At 39.0% G+C, this 5,668-nt stretch overlaps 1 pseudogene; it reads right to left on the bottom strand.

The window, feature by feature from the left end:
• Positions 1 to 2,015: 2,015 nt before the first annotated feature.
• LOC103253209 lies at positions 2,016 to 4,677 on the bottom strand (annotated as a pseudogene).
• Between the last annotated feature and the right edge of the window lie 991 nt (positions 4,678 to 5,668).

The raw sequence follows: 5,668 nt of genomic DNA on the forward strand, positions 1-5,668 counted from the left end.
CTTACTCTAGATTTGGTGTAAACATACTGTCAAATTAAGAAAGGTTTCTTTCATTCCTAACTTACAAGAGTTTTTGATTCAAGAAGACTGCTAATTTCTACATTTATTCTTTAATTGATAATATATTATGATTAAACCTGTGTGCACATAAGAATGATCTCTCCAGAATACACAGGAAAACGTCGTTGAATGTTCTCCTCCTCCTCTCCACCTCCTCTTTCTTCTTCTTTTGTGGGATAACCCTCAAGGATGGTGGGTGAAATAGGTGAAAAAATAAAAGGCACCCTTGGCTTGTTTCTTTCTCTACTGGAACCAAGTTTTTACCATTAAGTATGATACTCTTGATTTGGGGTAAAAATCAAATTAAAAAAGTTTTCTTTCATTTCTAACTTACAAGAGTTTTTTATTCAAGATGACTGATAATTCCTACATTATTTATTCTTTAGTTGATAATAAATTATACCTCATTCTGTCTGCACATAATCATGATCTCTCCAGACTGCACAGGAAAACGTCCTTGCACATTCTCCTCCTCCTCCTCCTCCTCTAGTTGATAATAAACTATGCCTCATTCTGTCTGCACATAAGCATGCTATTTCCAGACTACACAGGAAAGTGTCCTTGCACATTCTCCTCCTCCCCCTCCTCCTCCCCCTCCAACTCCTCCTCCTCTTTCTTCTTCTTTTGTGGGATTACCCTCAAGGATGGTGGGTAATATGGGTGAAAAAATATAAAGTCATCCTTGGCTTATTTCTTTCTCTAATGGACCCAAGTTTTAACCATTAAGTATGATATTTCCTCCTGCTTTGGGGTAAAAATTCTGTCAGACTAAGAAAGTTTTGTTCATTCCTAACTTACAAGAGTTTTTGATTCAAGATGACTGCCGATTTCTACATTATTTATTATTTAGTTGATAATAAATTATGCCTCACTCTGTCTGCACATAAGCATGATCTCCCCAGACTACACAGAAAAATATCTTTGCACATTCTTCTTCTCCTCCTTCTCCTTCTCCTCCCTATCCTCCTCCTCCTTCTTCTTCTTTTGTGGCATACCCTTCAAGGATGGTGGGGGGAAATGGGTTAAAAAAATTTAAAAAGGCATCTTTGACTTGTTTCATTCTCTAATGGAACCAAATTGTTTACCATTAAGTATGCTAGTTACTCTTGATTTGGGGTTAAAAATCCTGTGAAATTAAGAAAGGTTTCTTTGTATCCTAACTTACAAGAGTTTTTGATTGACGATGACTGCTAATTTCTACATTATTTATTCTTTAGTTGATAATAAATTATGCCTCCTTGTGTCTATACATAAGCATGAACTCTCTAGGCTACACAGAAAAATGTCCATGCACATTTATCCTACTCAAATATGAGCTAAGTTACTTGAAATGATGAAAAGATGGCATAGTCACAGTGCCTCCTGCAACAAAGCTATGACTATAAAATAGTTTATTTATACATGGACAATGATAGGCTTTCTTCTCAGGCATAGTTATCTTTTGACTATCTAGCTGTGCACTTTTTCCACATTTCTCTGTGCACAGGAGAGCTATTATCTCATACTAGTAAGCACATTTGAACAAAAGGATACAGAGTCCTATGAGTTCAAATGTTAGCTCTTTCACTTATCAGCTATGAGATCAGAGATGAGTTTTTTAATTCCTCTGAATTTGTTTTCTCACCTGCAAAATATGTATGCTAATATTCCACTGTCTAGCACTGGTCCTGATATATAATACTAAGATCTTAATAAACCATTATAAATATACAAACATATCAAACTGATATTAAATTAAAATGCTTACAATCAAGTTAATGCAGAGAGGTAAGTCGGTATTTATAAATGTGTCTGCATCAATAATGGGTTGCTACATCAATAAAGATGCGGTGCAGACAGACTTACAAAGGATATACAGCAACAGCAAACCACATACAAGTTATCATCTATACAATTCTTCTCTGTAAGACTGGTTAAGAAAAACAAATCTCACATGCCTAGACAGCGCAGAAGCACTACTTCACTAATGCAGGGATAATAGCAATCATTTCCCGGTGAAGCAAGAGGAGCTGATCTCCAAGCTCAACATATTCTTGATGAACAGCAAATATCACTTGATTTTTAACATCAGTCAATCCGAAGAGGAAAAAATATGATTAGACGTATCAAAGCTGTGATAAGCCACAAATCTCTTTAGCTGCAATTAAAGATATTACATAAATAACACTATGTGAAGCGTCACCTGCAAAATTACTAATTAACTCCTTCTATAGGCAATGGACATATCCTCTGAAGAACATACCTTTTCACTGGAAAGAACACATTAAACTGCTATCAACTCTTTATTAGAAGTTGTGTGTCATAGAGGATCAAACAATGAAAAAAAAAACACCAGACTGGAAACAATATTCAAACCAGGTCAAAAGAAAATAAAACTTTCCAAATTCATGCATGGCCTTTCTAGGGGCCATCCACCTATGTGTACAAGCCTACTAAGTAAAGCTATAAGATTTCCCACAAACTGTGCTTGTACACATTATCCTATTCAAATACAGAAAAGTTGCTTAGAAAGATGAAAAGATGACACAGTTCACAGAGCCATCTGCAACACAGTTGTAATAATAAAGCTGTTTCTTCATATCTGGACAATGTAAGTTTTCTTCTCAGGCATAGTGAAAATGAGTACAAGACCAGGTGTCTCCCTGCAGGTAACAGATTCAAGGTAAAGTAGAACAGAGGGCACACCATGTTTCATTGATTATCAGGTCATTGTAAGAGCACCTTAAAAGATGTGAAATCAAGAATCTAAATATATATTGCTGAGTATCTTTTACAAAGCACTAGGACTTCCAGGTTAAACAATTATACAGACTTAAGTGAGACTATTAATATTCCTGGAACACCTTCCAGTAAGTCGCTTTCATATTTTGTTCCAAAAAAGACTTGAGGTAGGAATGACAACCATCAAATTATAGATTTTCAAGAACCAGAAAAAAAATTAAATATTGAAAAAAAATTCAAATTCAATGACATCTAGAATTTGTTGTAGCTAATTTTTCTTTTAACCTTAGAAATTTCTCTTTGCATTTTCTAAAGAGGGGGCAGAACAAAATGTTTAAAACATATTTTTAGCAAAATTTGTAACAATTTCATTTAATGTTATAAAAATGCAGATTCTACATGTATTTTGTAAATTATGAAAGAGGATATAATCATGTACCTCTGGAAGTATGCCAGCTCACTGTGGTTTTTGGATAAAATACCTCTAGCCTTTCTTAAAAAATGTTGCTTTCCTAAATACTAGAGTTTAAGTTTTCAGTAGTTCCAGAAAAATATAACTAATGACCCTTTTTGACAATAAGCATGGAAATTACCCTTTTTAGAAATGTTTATCAGTTATACATTTTTTAAATATAAAAAATGTGTTAATCACATTCATTCTAGCAAACATTTAACTACCCAGGATGCTGAGACTCTATCTCCTTTCACAGCTGCGATGCTTTTATTTCTTGTGGCACAGAAATAGTCTCTGAGCGAACTCCCGCTATTTCAGCACTTTTTGCAAAATACAATACTTCAACCTGAAAATAAAGAAAATGCACTTAAGAAGAACTCATAGTCCTTTTCGTTCTACCCATGCAGAGACGTTTTCTCATTTTTCAAATGTATTACTTTAGTCAAAGACAAATTTTGTAAGTTAAATGAAATCATTCATAAAAAGTTTCATGTCTACAAACACAAATTTTGAAAAACTGTTATGTTTTAAACACAATTCAGACTAATTTCTGGGTGTCTTTTAAGTGTCCCATAGCAGAAATCCTAATTATATATCTTTATAGAAAACATGCTAAGCTTGTCTCTAGTTGACATAAAATTACAGCACCTTTTATAAACACAAGAAATGAACAAATATGAGTCAAGAGATGAATTACCCAAATAAACTAAATGACCAGATTAGCGAAAAAACAGCCCCTTCGTAGCTGTTAAATGAACTTTGATTCCAGTCTACATAACACTAGACCCAGCTGCTGAAGATTAAATTATGCAACACAAAAAACGTGACATTTATAAAAGCAAGAGGGTTTGAAACCTGGATAACCTGGTATTTCCTAGGACAAACCAGTGCCAACAGTCTGTTATCCCAAGGATCCGACTAAGTAAAACAACTCACCTGTCGCTCACTACAAATTGTTCTCTACAAAATAATCACAGGTTTGCAAATAATCAAGGGTGTGTACATCCATAGGTGAAGCACATTTCTTCACAAGAATTCTTAATTGCATGCCTTTCTTTTTAGATTAAAAATTTTAGCTTCGCCCAAAAGAATAATCTGACAAAAGGGGGATCCAAAAAAGATCCAGGAGATCCAGCCTGTCCGCGACGCCGTGACCTGGACACCAAGAGTTCACGGAGTACACTTGACTTCTGTTGGGGCGGCTGGAGCAAAGCGTCCTGGAGGGGCCACCACGGTGGTGGCTCTGGAGGTGACTGGTGGTGGCTGTGGCGATGGCAGCTCGGAACCAAAGTCCAGGTCAGTGTGGATGTGTGTTAGGGAGGTCAGGATGGCCAGGCGGAGTCTGTGGAGGGAGGTGGCTAGACAGACACGTCCGGGAGGGCCTCCGCACCAGGCTCACACGCACTCACCCCTTCCCCCTTTACCTGGCACCGCGGCACCATCGCGCCCCGAGTCCCCCTGACCGATTCACGGCCATTGAGTCCGGGACGCCGGTGACGCAGGGCGCAGGCGCAGCCTGACGGCACAAAGCTGCTCCCTCCCCCGCGCCCGCATGGAGCATGCGCACTGTTTGCTCGGCCCCACTGTCCCTGCCCCTGGTGTTCCCACCCCACCCTGCTCCACAGAAGGTTGTTTTCACTGTGGAACGGTGGAACTGTGGAACGGAGTGGGGATCGTGGTGGCGAGAGCGAGCATTAAGTATGGAAATGGAAAAAGGGCTGACCACGCATGCCCTTCCGGAGAAAGATTATGGTGCAGGAGAGCAGACTCCGGACTCCCTGGGACAGCTGCCACCTGCGTTTGGAACCTGAGCTAATAACTCCAGAGGAATTCAGGCTTTTCCCCTCGCTCCCCTTTAGGCTTCCCCTCAACACTTTTAGCTATCTCGCCATCTGTATCTGATAAGTGTTCCTCAAAGACTTAGAGTATTTGCCTATCAGAACACTGGAACTCTCAGATTTCCACTTTTCCTGTTTACTAGCTCCTCAGTAATTTGTCCGCATATTACCCAATCCACATTCCCAATGTCTTACCATCGAGAACTTTCGGGCTTTACCTTGTTGGCATAGTTGTGTGGGTATGAGGTAAGCGTCCTTCCCCTTGGAGCTCACAGTCCTGGGTGAGAGAAAGTCTTTAATGGAAATGGTGACTCCGGGTACCAAGGGTAATAATACTGGGTATATGTTATCTTTCATGAGGTGGATGGGAGAAAGTGACTGGGTCACCTGGGGAGTGTGTCTAGGAAGTCTCATGGCAAGGAGAAGATTGAGCTGAATCTGCTATTACAGTAGCAGCAAATGACAGAGTTGGGGTAGGAAGTGAGGGAATTTCATTTACCTGTGCCAAGTAACAGAGATATAAAGTAGCATGATGCATTCACAGGTCCAGTAGTTGGCCAGACAGGAGTGCCCCCAGTAAAGAAGGAGGCGATTG

Source organism: Carlito syrichta, unplaced genomic scaffold, assembly GCF_000164805.1.
Source record: "Carlito syrichta isolate Samal-C Ts95f unplaced genomic scaffold, Tarsius_syrichta-2.0.1 Scaffold210132, whole genome shotgun sequence".
In the NCBI taxonomy this organism is placed as follows: domain Eukaryota; kingdom Metazoa; phylum Chordata; class Mammalia; order Primates; family Tarsiidae; genus Carlito; species Carlito syrichta.